Below are 22,159 nucleotides of genomic sequence, written 5' to 3' on the forward strand. Positions count from 1 at the left end.
GCTGATCATCAAGTGTTCTTCCACTCTTGGTAAGTGTAATTCATCCTCCTTGTGATTTTTACACTTCATTCTACTCAAATCATTGATAGCTTATACAAACTTCATAACTATGATGCTAGATTTTCAAAAATCTTCAAGGCATCTCCAAGTGTTCTTGAGTTAAATACCTCCATTCTTCAACAATCATCTACTGAAAACACTTAAGGTGGTTCATACCCCTACATTTTTATGTTTTCTCAAGTTTTTAGGGGGGGGGGGGGAATACAAGTAAAACAACAAAAACAAAACTAAACTTTTCTAACAGCCTACATCAGAAAAGTTGGACCCCATTCACGGACTGTTTTGGAAAACTTAAACATTTTAGTTTTCAAAACTGTTTTAGGTGCAAGTAGTTCCACTTCTTAGCTTTAAAATGACTACTTGTACATCTCCATACGATTTTTCTACAATTTATGGTGATTTTTACAAAACTGCCCATCATCTCAAACACCAATCCGGACCAGTCTGTGATTATGGACTTGGTTACACAAGTTAGAGGTCCCTAAAAATTATGGGAAAATTTACGAACCAACTAGGCTCATTTTCCAAACTCCTAGAAGTTACAGAACTTGATTTGAGCATTTTATGATTTTTCTACAAATTTTCTAATAACAGTTACAGAAAATGTTATAATCAGAAAAGCACTAGCAATTTCATTTCACCTTGTAACATGTTGAGCAAGGTGTATATTATTATGTGTTATTGCAATATATGACATTCTTGTGTTAGTATCTAGACATAAACCAGTTAACAAATGGATTTTTACTAGATAAAGCATAGATTAAACAAAGCTTTATTATTGAAGTATACCCATTACACACAACATTTAATAAACTATGTTAAGTATAATTTACGTACTTTGCTGTTACTACCCTTGTTTTGATAAACTATAATAGGTATAGTTTACGATGGATTTCAAAATGCATACATTTCAGAAGGGTACATTTATACAAAAGGGAAACTTTCATTATGTTAAGTGTAAATTCGTTAATAACTTAGTGAGACATTCACTTCGCATAAATCATAAGTCATGTATTGTAACCAGAGTCTCCTGGAGGGAGAGCGTGATAGTTGTATATAGATCTATATTGGGCTTGACAAACCCACACCAGAGCTGCTTGCAACAGCTAGACCGGCAGGTCTGTGGTGACAAGTGTCATTTCAGTTCTACGACGCCCGAAGAACGTCGTTTTCATGCCACCTAGGTCATAGTATGGTTATAATAGCTCACGGAAAGTATTAACAAACTTAAGAATTTACGAGAATTTCACTAATATCATACGCGTTTGTATTGAAATAAACTCACGTTATTTTCTGTAAATAAGGAAGATTACTCATACGTTTCAGTCTTTGGATACAAGACTACAGTATTCATTTTAAGGAAAATATCGGATTTTTCTGGAACAACTATACAATTACATGACAAGGTTTTTCATAATTATATACAAAAACTTATGAACTCACCAACCATTGTGTTGACACTTTTTCAAACTACTTGTATTCTCAGGAAATCGCTAAATAGGTAACAAAGTACTTTTGAGGATGGGACGTTGAGGCATCAAACTTATCATATTTTGTCAACATATTGTAATTGATTTTGAAACATGTAATTCATACAATGATGTAACTCTTTCAATTATATATATGTTGGTTGTGTTTACTTTCATCACTATTGCCATTGTTGTTATGATGCTACACATGAAGTCCTCCACCCCCGGACGTTTCCGCCATCTTTGGTTTGGGGGTGTGACAGATTGGTATCAGAGCACGGTTTATAGTGAATTAAGTATATCAAACAACATAGGATATACAAACTATAAACACATTTGGGACTAAAAGTCTCTGATTTTAAAACATTCTAACCGGTTATACTTTTTGAAAACAAATAGTTCTTGTTTAAAAGTATACCTACATGCATTTCATACTCGCGTAGTGTCATAACTAGAAGAACATAAACTAAAAGAAGAGGAGTTGAACGCTACGAGTATGCCTTGGTATGAGTAATCAGTTTTGGGAAGGATATAGCCTGATCAACTATATTAGTCCGGGAAGTGACTTACTCATATCGGGGGATAGTCGTAGGAGGGCAACAAATATAATAACCTAACTTCACCCTACAAAGAATGCTATAAGAACCAAATCTAAACATTTAAAATACTATAGGAGTATTTGTATGTTGCTATATCGCAATATTATTAATATCTACCGCTATCTGCTTCTTACCCCTCTATTCTCGCGCAGACGACATGGCAGGATTTCACCTACCAGGAGACCCATACTTTCCCAACCAGGGAAATGCCGGCTGGATTGAGGAAGAGCCCGAAGAGCTGATTGAAGAGGATCCCGAAGAGGATCCCGAAGAAGAACCCGAAGAAGAAGAAGAGGAGGTAGACGAAGAAGAAGAAGAAGAAGAAGAGGAAGACGACGAGGTAGACATGGATGAGGATGAAGGTGAAGAAGAGCCAGAGGAAGAAGTCTTCAACCCTCCTTACATCGCGAGGGTACCTGCAAACCGCTGGGGGCACAACGGGCCTGAGCCCCGTTGGGCAACCATGATCGAGAGGTGGAGCCGGCAACAACGCCAGAGGTCACCCTATGGCGACCAACGAGGTTACTATGACCTCAGTCACGGGGGACCGGCTGACAGAGCTCTCCCCGTTATGACCCAGCACATCACGAACTTGGGGAACCAGAGTAGGGAAATGGCAGACCAGGTTCGAAGTCTCAGCGCTATTACAGCAGCCACCGATGCACGCACCCGGGATTTAGAGAGGGACTTCTATCCATTGGACCAAATCATCGAGGACCTTACCGCTGCTCGAGCGGAGGTAAGGGAGTACCAGGAGAGGCACGCAGCTCTCGAGGAGAGAGTGATCGCGGCCGAACGCCGGATTGCGGAGCTTCAGGGGGCCTCGACCTCATCCCAGGGCCACCATGGACCAGATGCTACCCGCCACGAGTAGTGTTCGCGCTACTTATATTTTGTTATAAATCTAGGATTTTGAGTATGCGTTGGTGCTACTCTTTATTGCGAATAGGTTGACCTCGCGACTAAGTGATCACACTAGTCAAAGGGGCTTTTGTACTGCCAAAACTGTATCTTTTATTATGATGTAATGTAGACCCTTATGAGGTCAAATTCCTCAAAACAATATGTACTAGCAAATTATCAATGAATGTGGCATGTATTTTACTTCCTTAGATGCTGACACGAACCAAGCACATGACTCTGCTCGGGTCAACACTATTTAATTCATAAGTTTAATTGCATAAACTTTCTGACGAATTACCTTCTAAATTAGTAAACTCGGACAAAATACAATTGAGATGAAACAAGTAACGCTCGACTCGTTATCACCATTGAAGTCTTACCGACAAGTCTTTCTTTTTATTTTCTTATGTCAGAACCATGCCACCAAGGAAAAGACCAAGACCTTCCGGAAACTCAGCACCACCCCCTCCGCCACCACCTCCGGAGTTTGATCCTGTGATGTTTCAGGCTGCAGTAACAGCAGCCGTGGCGGCAGCAATGTCGCAAATGGGTACAAATGGTTCCGGCGGTTCCGGATCCGGGAATACTAACTCGAATCAGGGGGACAGCACGGGGCGTACTAAGGAGTGTTCATACAAAGACTTCACTAATGGCAAACCCGATCCTTTCGACGGAAGCGGGGGCGTCATAGCGCTGATGCAATGGTTCGAAAGGACCGAAGCAGTCTTCGAAATCTGTGCTTGTCCCGAAGCGAGCAAAGTCAAGTATGCGGCATTCACTTTCACAAGAAAAGCTCTTACTTGGTGGAATGGTCGAGTTAAGTCACTTACTCCTGCAGTGGCTAACTCCATAGGCTGGGAAAACTTAAAAGCGTTGATGTTAAAGGAGTATTGCCCGAGGGGAGAAATACAAAAACTCGAAGAGGAACTCTGGAATCTCAAGATGTCGGGGACGGATCTTGAAGCTTATACTGCCCGATTCAATGACCTAGCACTCCTCTTCCCTGCAATGGTCACTCCGGAGGAGAAAAAGGTAGAACGATACCTTTGGGGGCTATCATCCCAGATTCATGATAGTGTTCTGGCCTCGAAACCTACTACCTTTGAAAGTGCCAAGGAATTGGCACAACAACTTATCGATCATAGGGCCAGCCGTGGCACCATGGTCGCCACCACCAACCAAACGAAAGGAGGGAACAACAGGAGGAAGTTCTTGAACAGTAAAAAGAAACAACCGGTGCAGGACCCCACAAAGAAGCAACAGACTGTTGCTGTCCGTGCAGCCACTACTGCTCCTGCTCCAGCGCCACCAAAGCAATATGCTGGAAATCTCCCCAAGTGCAACTATCACCACAAGGGTGCTTGTCGGGAAATGCACTGCAAAAACTGCGACAAGAAAGGGCATACCGCTCGTTTCTGTAAAGCGCCAGCGCGACTAAACAACCAAGTGGCCAATACGGGGGCAAGCCAAACCTGCTATGAATGTGGTGAAGCAGGACACTTCAGGAGAAACTGCCCCAAGGCACAAGCTCATAATGTTGGTGGTGTAGGGAGAGTCCTGACGATGGGACACGAAGAAGCAATCAAGGATCCCTCGGTGGTTTCTGGTACGTTTCTCCTCAATAACACATATGCATGCGTACTATTTGATAGTGGAGCAGAGAGGAGTTTTGTGAGCCATGAATTCAAACAATTACTAAAACAAACCCCTCATTCATTAAAAGATACATATGTAGTAGAAATGGCTAATGGGAAAGAAGAGCACCCTAATGATATATACTCAGGGTGTACCCTCACTCTAAACAACCATTCGTTTAAAGTAGACCTGATGCCGGTCACAATAAAATGCTTTGACATAATCATCGGTATGGATTGGTTAAGTTCCCATCGTGCCGACATTCTATGTTACGAAAGGGCCGTTCGCCTTAATCTGCCAAATGGCGAAACCCTCTTCATCTATGGCGACAAACCCAGTTCAAGTTTGCAAGTCATCTCTTGCGTCAAGGCCCAAAAGTATCTACAAAAGGAATACCACGCATTTCTAGCCCACGTAGTAGATACGAAACAAGAGGTGAAGGATATCAACGACATTCCCGAGGTGTGCAACTATCCCGATGTATTCCCTGAAGATCTTCCAGGTGTACCCCTTGCACGACAAGTCGAATTCCGGATCGACTTAATCCCAGGAGCTACCCTCGTCGCCAAGGCTCCATACCGCTTAGCACCGGCAGAAATGCAAGAACTTTCCAGCCAGTTAAATGAACTGTTGAGCAAAGGATTCATCAGGCCAAGCTTCTCACCCTGGGGAGCACCGGTCCTGTTTGTAAAGAAGAAGGATGGATCTTTTCGCATGTGCATAGACTACCGGAAGCTAAACAAACTCACTATCAAGAACCGATATCCCCTACCCCGAATCGACGACCTCTTCGACCAACTCCAAGGAGCAAGCTACTTTTCAAAAATCGACCTGAGGTCGGGTTATCATCAACTACGAGTTCAAGAAGAGGATATTCCCAAGACTGCGTTCAGAACTCGCTACGGGCACTATGAGTTTGTGGTAATGCCCTTCGGATTAACGAACGCACCGGCAGTATTTATGGACCTGATGAATCGAGTGTGTCGACCCTACATAGACAAATTCGTGATTGTTTTCATCGACGATATTTTAATCTACTCCCGAAGCGAGGAAGAGCACCGTCAACATCTCCGGCTAATCTTGGAAACACTGAGGGCTGAGAAGCTTTACGCCAAATTCTCTAAATGCGAATTCTGGATTAGAGAAGTGAATTTTCTTGGCCATGTGGTTAGCGAGAAGGGGATACACGTGGATCCCGCTAAAATCAAAGCCATCAAAAACTGGTCAGCACCTACAACGCCGACGTAAATTTGACAATTTTTAGGGCTCGCCGGCTACTACCGAAGATTCATACAAAACTTCTCCAAGATCGCCAAACCACTCACCACCCTGACTCAAAAAGGTGTGGTATTTAAGTGGGGAGATAAACAAGAAGCCGCTTTCCAGACATTAAAACAAGCCCTATGCAGCGCACCGGTTTTGTCTCTTCCAGAAGGAACTGATGACTTCGTGGTATACTGCGATGCTTCCAATCAAGGCCTCGGATGCGTGCTCATGCAGAGAGGGAAAGTCATCGCCTACGCGTCAAGACAACTTAAAACACATGAAGTTAATTACACTACCCATGACCTTGAACTGGGGGCGGTAGTGTTCGCCTTAAAAATCTGGAGACACTACCTCTACGGCACAAAATGCACCATCTTCACCGATCACAAAAGTCTTCAGCATATCCTCAATCAGAAAGAGCTCAACATGCGGCAACGGAGATGGGTTGAACTGCTAAACGACTATGAGTGCGAAATTCGCTACCACCCGGGTAAGGCCAATGTAGTGGCTGATGCCCTAAGCAGGAAGGAATACTCGGGCCGCCGAGTAAGATCCTTAACCATGACCATCCATTCCCACCTGACCACGCAAATCAGGGAAGCCCAACTAGAAGCCTTGAAACCATAGAATGTGGCAGGTGAGGCATTAAGGGGAATGGATAAGAACTTAGAAGTCAAGGATGATGGAACTCGTTATCTCAATAACCGAATCTGGACACCGAAGTTCGGTGGGATCCGAGACGTGGTCATGAATGAAGCACACAAGACTCGATACTCCATCCATCCAGGGTCAGACAAGATGTATCTAGACCTCAAAAAGTTATACTGGTGGCCGAATATGAAAGCCGAGATTGCTACTTATATGGGCAAGTGTCTGACTTGCGCCAAGGTCAAGGTGGAATACCAGAAACCCTCAGGACTACTACAACAGCCTGATATACCAGAATGGAAGTGGGAACGGATAACCATGGACTTCATAACCAAGTTGCCTAAGACTTCAGGCGGGTTTGACACTATATGGGTAATCGTAGACAGATTGACCAAGTCTGCGCACTTCCTGCCAATAAAGGAAACCGACAAGATGGAGAAGTTAACCAGGATATACATCAAGGAGATTGTGTGACTGCATGGTGTACCAATATCTATTATCTCAGACCGAGATAGTAGGTTCACTTCGCGATTTTGGCAGTCCCTGCAGAAATCCTTGGGAATTAGGCTAGACATGAGTACGGCCTACCATCCACAAACCGACGGGCAAAGCGAGCGCACTATACAAACCTTAGAAGACATGTTGAGAGCCTGTGTAATAGACTTCGGTAAAGCGTGGGATACCCATTTGCCGCTGATTGAATTCTCCTACAATAACAGCTATCACACCAGCATTAAAGTCGCTCCATTCGAAGCTCTCTACGGTCGCAAGTGCAGATCACCCCTATGTTGGGCTGAAGTGGGGGATACTCAGATAGCTAGGGGCAAGTCCCTAATAGCACCCTTACTGGTCCTGAAATCATAAGGGAGACCACAGAAAAGATTGTTCAAATCCGAGAAAGGCTGAAGGCCTCCCGAGATCGGCAAAAGAGTTACGCGGATAAGCGACGCAAACCTTTGGAATTCCAGGTTGGTGATCGAGTGTTACTAAAAGTTTCTCCTTGGAAAGGAATGATACGTTTCGGTAAACGTGGGAAACTAAACCCGAGGTACATTGGACCGTTCGAAATCCTCGCCAGGATTGGTCCTGTGGCGTACAAACTTCGATTACCTCAAGAACCCGATAAGGTACATCCCACCTTTCATGTATCAAACCTGAAGAAGTGTCTGTCCGACGAGACACTTGTAATACCTCTCGACGAGATCGAAGTTAACGAAAATCTCCACTTCGTAGAGGAGCCAGATGAGATTATGGATCGGGAGGTCAAAAGAACGAAACAAAGCCGTATTCCCATCGTGAAGGTTCGATGGAACGCTAAACGAGGACCTGAGTTCACTTGGGAGCGCGAAGACCAAATGAAACAAAAGTACCCGCGTCTTTTCCTAAACTCTTAAAGTCCTGGCCAAAGCATAAATTTCGGGACGAAATTCCCTCTAACGGGGGGATGATGTGACAATAGTCAAATTCGGGTCAAGTCTAAGCCAGACAAGGTCAACGAGTCAAACCGGTCAACTCAATTAAACCTTGTATAATAGGGTTTGCATTATGTAAATTTCTGTATACCTCACTATCTTAATGAGAAAACATCACTTGGAGAGTTCGTGTGTTTAAATTTCTTTAACCTTAGTGCTAAACAATGAACAAGAAGAATAAAACAATGTTGCATACTCATAAGAAGTGTGTAAGATCCTAAAACATGGAATAACGGGATCTACGGACCTTGCATTGCGAAGCCGGACACTCACATTCGTCACACACGAAACCGCTCTCAATTGTTTTCACTATATCTCTTCTTATCGAGAATCTCTCCCAAATCTCTCTAAGTATGTGAAATCTCTCCCAAATATCTCTTTGTATGTGAAATCTCTCCAAGTATGTCAAATCTCTCCCAAATCTCTCTAAGTATGTGAAATCTCTCCCAAATATCTCTTTGTATGTGAAATCTCTCCAAGTATGTCAAATCTCTCCCAAATCTCTCTAAGAATATGAAATCTCTCCTAAATATCTCTCTTTTTGTGAAATCTCTCCAAGTATGTCAAATCTCTCCCAAATCTCTCTAAGTATGTGAAATCTCTCCCAAATATCTCTCTGTATGTGAAATCTCTCCAAGTATGTCAAATCTCTCCCAAATCTCTCTAAGTATGTGAAATCTCTCCCAAATATCTCTTTGTATGTGAAATCTCTCCAAGTATGTCAAATCTCTCCCAAATCTCTCTATGTATGTGAAATCTCTCCCAAATATCTCTCTGTATGTGAAATCTCTCCAAGTATGTCAAATCTCTCCCAAATCTCTCTAAGAATATGAAATCTCTCCCAAATATCTCTTTGTATGTGAAATCTCTCCAAGAATGTCAAATCTCTCCCAAATCTCTCTGAGTATGTGGAATCTCTCTCAAATCTCTCTCGAAATCTCTCCCAACTTTCTATAATCACTCGGGGCATCCCGACCCTCGAATTTGGCGAAAACAGCCCAAAAACGGAAGTCTACGCGAAAAACGGACCTTAGGAACCGAAACCCCTCTTAGGAACCGAACCTTCTGATGAAGAAGAACCGAACCGAACCTTCTGATGAAGAGGAACCGAACCGAACCTTCTGATGGAGAAAAACCGAACCGAACTTCTGATGGAGAAAAACCGAACCGAACCTCTGATGGAGAAAAACCGAACCGAACTTCTGATGGAGAAAAACCGAACCGAACCTCTGATGAAGAAGAACCGAACCGAACCTTCGGACGGACCCTCGCCCTTCGCTTCTCGCTTCTGGCTCGCGCTTCTCGCTTCCGACTCAGCACCAGCAAGGACCGAACCTCGGCCTAGGACCGAGAGGTCTCGCTGGGAAGCCTTTTTCTCCCGGTTTTCGATTAAATTCGCGTTTTAAGCCCGTTTTTAATTGTTTTAACACAGGATTTTCATCCAAAACTTTATTTTAAAATATAAGACCCCTAAATTAATGATTTAATCACATTTTAAAGGATAAAACCTTATCCAAAAGAGAGTAGGTAAAGTACAAAGGTAGAGTGTTGACTTTACCTTATTTTATGACACAAACAACCCCATACCCACTCCATGATTAACCCACACTCCTCCCCACCATACCTTGTCACTTCCTTGTACTTTTTACCCCTCTCACAAGCCATCCCCACGTTTTAGGGCTGGTCACTCAACCTCTCTCCTCATTTTCTTTCAATCACTCTCATTCCACCAAAGATCCAACTCCAACTTTTCTCTCCAACTTTTCTCTCTAATTCAAGATCCCAAGGCTGATCATCAAGTGTTCTTCCACTCTTGGTAAGTGTAATTCATCCTCCTTGTGATTTTTACACTTCATTCTACTCAAATCATTGATAGCTTATACAAACTCCATAACTATGATGCTAGATTTTCAAAAATCTTCAAGGCATCTCCAAGTGTTCTTGAGTTAAATACCTCCATTCTTCAACAATCATCTACTGAAAACACTTAAGGTGAGTTCATACCCCTACATTTTTATGTTTTCTCAAGTTTTTAGGGGGGGAATACAAGTAAAACAACAAAAACAAAACTAAACTTTTCTAACAGCCTACATCAGAAAAGTTGGACCCCATTCACGAACTGTTTTGGAAAACTTAAACATTTTAGTTTTCAAAACTGTTCTAGGTGCAAGTAGTTCCACTTCTTAGCTTTAAAATGACTACTTGTACATCTCCATACGATTTTTCTACAATTTATGGTGATTTTTACAAAACTGCCCATCATCTCAAACACCAATCCGGACCAGTCTGTGATTATGGACTTGGTTACACAAGTTAGAGGTCCCTAAAAATTATGGGAAAATTTAGGAACCAACTAGGCTCATTTTCCAAACTCCCAGAAGTTACAGAACTTGATTTGAACATTTTATGATTTTTCTACAAATTTTCTAATAACAGTTACAGAAAATGTTATAATCAGAAAAGCACTAGCAATTTCATTTCACCTTGTAACATGTTGAGCAAGGTGTATATTATTATGTGTTATTGCAATATATGACATTCTTGTGTTAGTATCTAGACATAAACCAGTTAACAAATGGATTTTTACTAGATAAAGCATAGATTAAACAAAGCTTTATTATTGAAGTATACCCATTACACACAACATTTAATAAACTATGTTAAGTATAATTTACGTACTTTGCTGTTACTACCCTTGTTTTGATAAACTATAATAGGTATAGTTTACGATGGATTTCAAAATGCATACATTTCAGAAGGGTACATTTATACAAAAGGGAAACTTTCATTATGTTAAGTGTAAATTCGTTAATAACTTTGTGAGACATTCACTTCGCATAAATCATAAGTCCTGTATTGTAACCAGAGTCTCCTGGAGGGAGAGCGTGATAGTTGTATATAGATCTATATTGGGCTTGACAAACCCACACCAGAGCTGCTTGCAACAGCTAGACCGGCAGGTCTGTGGTGACAAGTGTCATTTCAGTTCTACGACGCCCGAAGAACGTCGTTTTCAGGCCACCTAGGTCATAGTATGGTTATAATAGCTCACGGAAAGTATTAACAAACTTAAGAATTTACGAGAATTTCACTAATATCATACGCGTTTGTATTGAAATAAACTCACGTTATTTTCTGTAAATAAGGAAGATTACTCATACGTTTCAGTCTTTGGATACAAGACTACAGTATTCATTTTAAGGAAAATATCGGATTTTTCTGGAACAACTATACAATTACATGACAAGGTTTTTCATAATTATATACAAAAACTTATGAACTCACCAACCATTGTGTTGACACTTTTTCAAACTACTTGTATTCTCAGGAAATCGCTAAACAGGTAACAAAGTACTTTTGAGGATGGGACGTTGAGGCGTCAAACTTATCATATTTTGTCAACATATTGTAATTGATTTTGAAACATGTAATTCATACAATGATGTAACTCTTTCAATTATATATATGTTGGTTGTGTTTACTTTCATCACTATTGCCATTGTTGTTATGATACTACACATGAAGTCCTCCACCCCCGGACGTTTCCGCCATCTTTGGTTTGGGGGTGTGACAGATTGGTATCAGAGCACGGTTTATAGTGAATTAAGTATATCAAACAACATAGGATATACAAACTATAAACACATTTGGGACTAAGAGTCTCTGATTTTAAAACATTCTAACCGGTTATACTTTTTGAAAACGAATAGTTCTTGTTTAAAAGTATACCTACATGCATTTCATACTCGCGTAGTGTCATAACTAGGAGAACATAAACTAAAAGAAGAGGAGTTGAACGCTACGAGTATGCCTTGGTATGAGTAATCAGTTTTGGGAAGGATATAGCCTGATCAACTATATTAGTCCGGGAAGTGACTTACTCATATCGGGGGATAGTCGTAGGAGGGCAACAAATATAATAACCTAAATTCACCCTACAAAGAATGTTATAAGAACCAAATCTAAACATTTAAAATACTATAGGAGTATTTGTATGTTGCTATATCGCAATATTATTAATATCTACCGCTATCTGCTTCTTACCCCTCTATTCTCGCGCAGACGACATGGCAGGATTTCACCTACCAGGAGACCCATACTTTCCCAACCAGGGAAATGCCGGCTGGATTGAGGAAGAGCCCGAAGAGCTGATTGAAGAGGATCCCGAAGAAGAACCCGAAGAAGAAGAAGAGGAGGTAGACGACGAAGAAGAAGAAGAAGAGGAAGACGACGAGGTGGACATGGATGAGGATGAAGGTGAAGAAGAGCCAGAGGAAGAAGTCTTCAACCCTCCTTACATCGCGAGGGTACCTGCAAACCGCTGGGGGCACAACGGGCCTGAGCCCCGTTGGGCAACCATGATCGAGAGGTGGAGCCGGCAACAACGCCAGAGGTCACCCTATGGCGACCAACGAGGTTACTATGACCTCAGTCACGGGGGACCGGCTGACAGAGCTCTCCCCGTTATGACCCAGCACATCACGAACTTGGGGAACCAGAGTAGGGAAATGGCAGACCAGGTTCGAAGTCTCAGCGCTATTACAGCAGCCACCGATGCACGCACCCGGGATTTGGAGAGGGACTTCTATCCATTGGACCAAATCATCGAGGACCTTACCGCTGCTCGAGCGGAGGTAAGGGAGTACCAGGAGAGGCACGCAGCTCTCGAGGAGAGAGTGATCGCGGCCGAACGCCGGATTGCGGAGCTTCAGGGGGCCTCGACCTCATCCCAGGGCCACCATGGACCAGATGCTACCCGCCACGAGTAGTGTTCGCGCTACTTATATTTTGTTATAAATCTAGGATTTTGAGTATGCGTTGGTGCTACTCTTTATTGCGAATAGGTTGACCTCGCGACTAAGTGATCACACTAGTCAAAGGGGCTTTTGTACTGCCAAAACTGTATCTTTTATTATGATGTAATGTAGACCCTTATGAGGTCAAATTCCTCAAAACAATATGTACTAGCAAATTATCAATGAATGTGGCATGTATTTTACTTCCTTAGATGCTGACACGAACCAAGCACATGACTCTGCTCGGGTCAACACTATTTAATTCATAAGTTTAATTGCATAAACTTTCTGACGAATTACCTTCTAAATTAGTAAACTCGGACAAAATACAATTGAGATGAAACAAGTAACGCTCGACTCGTTATCACCATTGAAGTCTTACCGACAAGTCTTTCTTTTTATTTTCTTATGTCAGAACCATGCCACGAAGGAAAAGACCAAGACCTTCCGGAAACTCAGCACCACCCCCTCCGCCACCACCTCCGGAGTTTGATCCTGTGATGTTTCAGGCTGCAGTAACAGCAGTCGTGGCGGCAGCAATGTCGCAAATGGGTACAAATGGTTCCGGCGGTTCCGGATCCGGGAATACTAACTCGAATCAGGGGGACAGCACGGGGCGTACTAAGGAGTGTTCATACAAAGACTTCACTAATGGCAAACCCGATCCTTTCGACGGAAGCGGGGGCGTCATAGCGCTGATGCAATGGTTCGAAAGGACCGAAGCAGTCTTCGAAATCTGTGCTTGTCCCGAAGCGAGCAAAGTCAAGTATGCGGCATTCACTTTCACAAGAAAAGCTCTTACTTGGTGGAATGGCCGAGTTAAGTCACTTACTCCTGCAGTGGCTAACTCCATAGGCTGGGAAAACTTAAAAGCGTTGATGTTAAAGGAGTATTGCCCGAGGGGAGAAATACAAAAACTCGAAGAGGAACTCTGGAATCTCAAGATGTCGGGGACGGATCTTGAAGCTTATACTGCCCGATTCAATGACCTAGCACTCCTCTGCCCTGCAATGGTCACTCCGGAGGAGAAAAAGGTAGAACGATACCTTTGGGGGCTATCATCCCAGATTCATGATAGTGTTCTGGCCTCGAAACCTACTACCTTTGAAAGTGCCAAGGAATTGGCACAACAACTTATCGATCATAGGGCCAGCCGTGGCACCATGGTCGCCACCACCAACCAAACGAAAGGAGGGAACAACAGGAGGAAGTTCTTGAACAGTAAAAAGAAACAACTGGTGCAGGACCCCACAAAGAAGCAACAGACTGTTGCTGTCCGTGCAGCCACTACTGCTCCTGCTCCAGCGCCACCAAAGCAATATGCTGGAAATCTCCCCAAGTGCAACTATCACCACAAGGGTGCTTGTCGGGAAATGCACTGCAAAAACTGCGACAAGAAAGGGCATACCGCTCGTTTCTGTAAAGCGCCAGCGCGACTAAACAATCAAGTGGCCAATACGGGGGCAAGCCAAACCTGCTATGAATGTGGTGAAGCAGGACACTTCAGGAGAAACTGCCCCAAGGCACAAGCTCATAATGTTGGTGGTGTAGGGAGAGTCCTGACGATGGGACACGGAGAAGCAATCAAGGATCCCTCGGTGGTTTCTGGTACGTTTCTCCTCAATAACACATATGCATGCGTACTATTTGATAGTGGAGCAGAGAGGAGTTTTGTGAGCCATGAATTCAAACAATTACTAAAACAAACCCCTCATTCATTAAAAGATACATATGTAGTAGAAATGGCTAATGGGAAAGAAGAGCACCCTAATGATATATACTCAGGGTGTACCCTCACTCTAAACAACCATTCGTTTAAAGTAGACCTGATGCCGGTCACAATAAAATGCTTTGACATAATCATCGGTATGGATTGGTTAAGTTCCCATCATGCCGACATTCTATGTTACGAAAGGGCCGTTCGCCTTAATCTGCCAAATGGCGAAACCCTCTTCATCTATGGCGACAAACCCAGTTCAAGTTTGCAAGTCATCTCTTGCGTCAAGGCCCAAAAGTATCTACAAAAGGAATACCACGCATTTCTAGCCCACGTAGTAGATACGAAACAAGAGGTGAAGGATATCAACGACATTCCCGAGGTGTGCAACTATCCCGATGTATTCCCTGAAGATCTTCCAGGTGTACCCCTTGCACGACAAGTCGAATTCCGGATCGACTTAATCCCAGGAGCTACCCTCGTCGCCAAGGCTCCATACCGCTTAGCACCGGCAGAAATGCAAGAACTTTCCAGCCAGTTAAATGAACTGTTGAGCAAAGGATTCATCAGGCCAAGCTTCTCACCCTGGGGAGCACCGGTCCTGTTTGTAAAGAAGAAGGATGGATCTTTACGCATGTGCATAGACTACCGGAAGCTAAACAAACTCACTATCAAGAACCGATATCCCCTACCCCGAATCGACGACCTCTTCGACCAACTCCAAGGAGCAAGCTACTTTTCAAAAATCGACCTGAGGTCGGGTTATCATCAACTACGAGTTCAAGAAGAGGATATTCCCAAGACTGCGTTCAGAACTCGCTACGGGCACTATGAGTTTGTGGTAATGCCCTTCGGATTAACGAACGCACCGGCAGTATTTATGGACCTGATGAATCGAGTGTGTCGACCCTACTTAGACAAATTCGTGATTGTGTTCATCGACGATATTTTAATCTACTCCCGAAGCGAGGAAGAGCACCGTCAACATCTCCGGCTAATCTTGGAAACACTGAGGGCTGAAAAGCTTTACGCCAAATTCTCTAAATGCGAATTCTGGATTAGAGAAGTGAATTTTCTTGGCCATGTGGTTAGCGAGAAGGGGATACACGTGGATCCCGCTAAAATCAAAGCCATCAAAAACTGGTCAGCACCTACAACGCCGACGTAAATTTGACAATTTTTAGGGCTCGCCGGCTACTACCGAAGATTCATACAAAACTTCTCCAAGATCGCCAAACCACTCACCACCCTGACTCAAAAAGGTGTGGTATTTAAGTGGGGAGATAAACAAGAAGCCGCTTTCCAGACATTAAAACAAGCCCTATGCAGCGCACCAGTTTTGTCTCTTCCAGAAGGAACTGATGACTTCGTGGTATACTGCGATGCTTCCAATCAAGGCCTCGGATGCGTGCTCATGCAGAGAGGGAAAGTCATCGCCTACGCGTCAAGACAACTTAAAACACATGAAGTTAATTACACTACCCAGGCGACGTTGGATTATTTTTGAGCATGATTATTTACTACAAACCCGCATTACACAAACGCCCAGTTCATAGTGGTACTAACGATCCCGAAGGCGTCGTTCGTACCAATCACGTTATCCAGCCGCCCTGACTATGTGTCATCCCACATCCGAAGAGTAAGAGGACACGAAGGCCTCGATAACTCTATTAACCGGTTGGGGATAATATGCGTGCGAGGGGTCCCCGACCCGCCTCGTAAAATATGCAGACTTTTCTAGCAATACCAAGGACCCTTGGGGACCAGTGGTATACAAGCCATTGAAAGTCCCTCTACGTTGTGCCAAGTCGGTGAAACTCAACACTTCGTAGAAAAATATGCGTCTTCGGGCCTTAAGATCAGGTCATTGGGCTAGCTAGGCCCAACAAGCAAGATTTTACACTTTTGGGGCCCGAAGATGGTGCGTAGACGTCTGTGCACACTCGTATGTAAGCTAAGTTCCCAAACATTATTTATATGAACCGTAGTGTCGTAGAGTTAGTAGTTGTAGATTTCTATTGGCTCGAGACCGAGCCAATTCGTTTAACAACGGCTTTTGGTATTGTAATGTGTTGTATTTCATCGATAGTCGCGGTGCCATTATTTAATCAAATTGTGTATATTGAATTAGCCTTGAAATATTTCTGTTTTCAGCCCCTCATTATTTGTAAAATTTACATTTTCAACCCTTTTATTGATTATTTCCCGGTTTGGTCCTTAAACTAATTTTCTTGACATTTGAACACCAAAAATTATTGAAATTAATAATTTTCAGCATATTTTTCATAGAAAACAGTTTAAGTCCCTAAAAATGCAGTTTTCTCGGTTTTAATCCCTTCTTTTCGCAACTTTGACAATTTTGGCCCAAATTGGAAAATTTTTGCAACTTTGGTCCTTTTTAAATTTAAAAAGCATTTTAAACCTTTGAAAAGGATTTGGAACACTTATAGTCCACTGTTTTACAGAAAATCACAGTTTTGGCCCTCCAAAACAGAAAAATTCGCATAATGGGCCTCATTGGGCCAAAAATGTCATTTTTAGCCCATTAAGCTTGGAATTTATGTTTTTAATCCCCTAGATGAGTATATTTCCAGAAATTGATTTATGGAAACTGTTTTGGCACACTTCATCCAGTAGAATTCGTGATATGCCAATTTGGACCCTTAATTTTGTATTTTTCACATTTTAGGCCCAAAATTTGTGTTTTTAGTCCAAAGAAAATTGTTACTAAGCCATTTAACCATTTTTCTTTAAACACTTTGTATGTAGAAATATATTTGAAGCTAAAATCATTTTTCACAAGATATATCTCGGTTTTGAGGGGTATTATGGCTAGATCCAACATTATAACACACAAAAGCATACATATAAGCATGGAAATCATACAAGGCATACAAAACACATATAGATCTACACTTTCACTTGTATTCCCCCCCCACAAAACTCATAAAAACAGAAAATAGGGGGTATGAAGCTCACCTTGGGGTTTGGAAGTCGGTTTTGATGAAGAAGTGAAGAGATCTCGACCCTAGGTGTGTTATGGAGATGATTTTCGAGCTCTATGGTGCTATAAGAGTATGATTCACGAAAGTATGGTGTAAGAGGAGATTTTTGAGTAGATCAAGGAGTGAAATCATAGATCTAATGAAAAACTTACCAAAGATGATAATTTTGGTGAAGAATCCTCTTGAAAACACCCTAGATCTTCGAAATTTTGAATGGAAGGAAAGGAGGGTGTTCTTGATGGTTGAGAGGGTTTTCTTGAAAGATTTTTGAGAGAATGAGGTGGTGAGAAGATGTGTTGGCCGAAAATAAGAAGAGAGGGGGAGAGAGGATGTGATGGTTACCTAGATGTATGAGATTTGGATATTACCTAATGGTTAATTTGCATTGAAGTCCACCATGTAAATGTGATGTGTCCATTGCTCATTAATTCCCTTCTTTCTTCATTTGGGCCGAAATGGAGTAATCATGGAGGAGTTTGGGCCTTATCTTGGTCCTTACTCGAAATTATAAAGCACACAAAAAAAAAATTTCGGCCCATTGGGGCAAATGAAGTCTTTTATGGCCCAACAAGGCTCATTAGAGATAAGATGGATTATTTTAGGTCCACATGGCTCAAATACTAAAGTTTTATGAATGTGGTCTATTTAGAGCCCACTTAGGGCTTCTAGGCCCAATAGGAGAATTTTAGTTCATAAGGAACTTGGACCGGGATTGCTAATGTTTCCAACCCTTAGTTGAACATATGAGGTGTATCTTGAACGAGGATAGAGTATTGTATTCACTTAGAGTACATGCTTTTACAATGGATGATGTTTATATGAGGATAGAATTTCCTAGCTAAAAATGCTAGTTGTGACATCATCCCCCCGTTAGAGGGAATTTCGTCCCGAAATTCTTTCTAAGGATAGGTTTGCGAATGAGAGAATGGGCACTTCATCTGATCAGCACGTCTCCCATGTGAATTTCGGTCCACACTTAGCGTTCCATGGAACCTTCACAATCATAATGGGGCTTTGTTTTGTATGTTCTACTTCCCTACCCAATACCTTGACTGGTTCTTTGACGAACATGAGATTCTCGCTTACTCCGATTTCTCGTTTCCTAAAGCGAATCATTCCCTTCCAAGGAGATTCCTTTAATAGCACGCGATTCCCGACTTGACATCCTACTGGCTTACGCCGCTTTTCAGAATAGTTCTTCTGTCGGTCTCGCGATGCTGGAAATCCAGCTTTGATTTGGATTATCTTCTTCTGTTGGTTTCGTTAGTGGTTTCCGGTCTCATGAGAGTACCACCAAGTGATATGCATTTATGACTATAAAGGGTTTTTTTTTTGAAAGGAGCATTCTTGATGCTCGTGCGATAGTTGTCATTGTACGAGAATTTAGTCAAGGGAAACCGGGTATCCCCTAACTTGTTGAACTCAAACACCTAGACTTGTAGTATGAATTTGAGTGGTCAAATGGTTCGTTCACTTTGGCGATTGGTTTGAAGGTGGTAAGCAACGCTTATGTCTAGTGATGTTCCCATAGCCCTCTGGAGTGATTGCCATAGCCTTAAAGAAAATCTGTTATCTCGATCCGAGATAGTAGATACCGAGATTTCATGGAGTCTTACGATCTCCTGGATATAGATCCAAGCTAATCCTTCCATCTTGTTCGAGTTTTGTATTGGCAGGAAATGGGCAGATTGGGTTAGCCTATCGACGATCACCCAACTAATGCCCAACTCAACTCTCATAACAACAAGCTTCGTCCTTTGACTTCGAGAGTTTTATCCATCCATGCAGTGCTTTCATTCGATATCCTCCAGCTTTGATGCTTTCAAGGCTGGTCATGGATGTTGATAGTGTTTTGTTCTTGCCTCGAGAGGAGATGAGTATGTTATTGATGAGAATAATGAAAAGGACGACTAGGAATGGTTGGGAAAACTCGGTTTGTAGGGTCCATGAATACCTTGGGAGCATTCGTTAGACTGAAGGGTATCACAATGAATTTGAAATGGTCGCGACGAGTTCGGAATGCAGATTTGGAATGTCGCCTTCTCGGACTCAGAGTTGATGATAACCGATTCTTAGATCCATTTTAAAGAAGTAACGAGCTTCTTGGAGCTGGCCAAATAGATCGTCAGTCCGTGGAAGTAGGTATCGACTTTTAATAGGGAGATTGTTCAATTTCCTAAAATCAATGTACCCTCGGAAGGATCTGTCTTCTTGAAAAACAAGACCGGAGCTCTCTAGGATAAGAAGCTTGGTCTAATGAATCCCTTGCGCAACAATTCTACTCAGTTGACAGGATAACTTGTGAATTTTTGGCGGGAGTCAACCTATAGGGTGAATTGGCAATTGATGTGGTTACCGATATGAGGTTGATTCGAAATTCAACCCGTCTCTCTGGGGTATTCCCGAAAGTTCCTTAGGAAACACATTTGGGAAAAATCACAAGCTACTGGAATACTCTGTATGCCTACCTCTTCTTTGATTTTGTCCACAACATGAGTGAGGAGAACGTAGTTCTTCTGGTGCAGGCACTTCTGTGCCTTGATGCACGAGATAGGAAGAGGATTAGCGCCAGGTTTATCACCATGGATTTTTAGAGTTTTCGTGATTAGGAAGGTGAAGGCAAACGGCCTTCTCGCGGCACATAGTATCAGCACAGTGGGGGCTTACCCAACCATGACGATTATCACATTAAAACTCCTAATATTTACTGGCATGAAATCTATTTGTAATGAATGGTCGTTTAGTGTTAAGGCGTACTCCACATGAGTACCCTAGATTAAATCATTTTTCCCCTTTGGCCATGTCCATTGAAAAGGCTTAACTTAGGTTTGGGGATGTTGTTTTAGTAAGTGTTTGAAGTTGTTACTAACCAAAACTTCACTCGGATTTACCATTGAATAAGAGGTAAGCGAAAGAGTTGTCAAGTGGGAACGTACCAGTAACAATCGTTGGGTTTTGGGATTGCTTCGCCTTGACCCAAGGTTAGGACCATTTCTGATCCTTCTGCTCCTCGGTTGTTATCCCTAGGGCAATTGCGCCTGATGTGACCAGTTCCTCCACACCTAAAGCAGGTGCGACTGGTCTCATCATTGGTGTTGTTGTTAGGGTTGTTGCGATTGTTGTCATTTTCATTTGGCTGATGATTCTGGCATGGATAAGTTCTACAGAATTTGGCGATGTGATTCTTTCGGTTGCATTTGTTACAATGCATCTCCCTGCAGGCTCCATTATGATGGAATTTGCACTGGTTGCATTTTGGAAGGTTTCCAGCATATGGTCTCCTGATTGCTCATGTAATAGGGGTCGTGGTCGCATGAACAGCAACAACACGTTGCTCCTTTGAGAACCCTTGAGTGTGTTGTCCCTTTCTCTTACCTCCAGACCTCAGCTTCCTGCTCTTAAGCTTGGGGTTTGGAGTTCCTTGACAGGTTGTCACTTGTTGGTTTCCATGTTTGTTCCTTTGGCTGGAGTTGTCAATGCTATTCCTGCGTCCATTGGGGTTGTTGGCATTGATCTGTGCCATGGCAGCGGTTACTGCTGCCATTACAGCAGCTTGGAATGTAGCAGAGTCCATCTGCAGGAGTGGTGTCTCGTGGGTGTGCTTGTTATTCTTGCGGGATGGCATTTTCCTGATGCACATTGATAACCCAGATCGTAAGTGATGATCGTCATTCCTGGTTGTACTCTATAAATTTTCGCATCTTGTTGTATAATTCTTACTGCCTCCATCTACATCCCTATGATGTATTTCGTGGTAATAGGTGATCACAGATCTGGAACGATTGTTACGTCTATCCTTAGATTATATGAGTTGTTTTAGTTTCGAGATCCTTAAGTATCTAGTGGTTCTGAGGGTTCGCTTGTGCATATAATTGAGTCGTTGCAGCAATATGAAATAAATATAACACATAATCGTTTCAGGGGTATGTACCATCTTAGTACACGAAAGAGAGTCATGTCGGATAGTAGGGGAAATTAGAAAAGGCTGATCCTAGTCGTGGCGAGAAGTGTCTGGTGGTGATGCTGATGAAGTGGATGCACCTTGGAGACGAGCTACTTGTTGCTCGGTATATCATAGGCGTGCCTCCCAAACTAACTGTCTCGCTCGAGATTCTCCATTCACTTCCTGTGTTTTCCTTTCATCCCTCTTAATAACAAACCACATTTGTTTCGTTCGATTTGGGGTGTCCTAAGCTTGGTTATCGATACCTCGAGTGCGTCGCACCACGACTGGGAGGGCCTGGTCAGCTGGTCCTCTGTGGCTAAAATTAAAGAGACCTCAGCTCTTACCGTGGTGTGGTCGTATTCCTTACTGGTAACTTTATCCCCAAATATCGGGTGCCCAAGGGGGCATGGGGTCACCGGGGCCCACACTATAAGTCGGTGCCCTGGGTTTACATGGAGGATTGATGTCATTGGATTCTACATCCGTGTCGTCATCGTCATGGCCCTCCGGCTCTTCCTCTTCGAGGTCTACTATTGACTCAGCGGGTTCACCTGCGAGTTCTACTTCGTGTCCCTCCTGGGGTTCTTCCTCTGGGTCGAGCCACCCGACTATTCCTTGACTAGGGTGATAGGGTTTCCTGGCT

The sequence above is a fragment of the Lactuca serriola genome, chromosome 1 (genome assembly GCF_051521515.1).
Source record: "Lactuca serriola cultivar US96UC23 chromosome 1, Lser_US96UC23_V15, whole genome shotgun sequence".
NCBI classification, from domain to species: domain Eukaryota; kingdom Viridiplantae; phylum Streptophyta; class Magnoliopsida; order Asterales; family Asteraceae; genus Lactuca; species Lactuca serriola.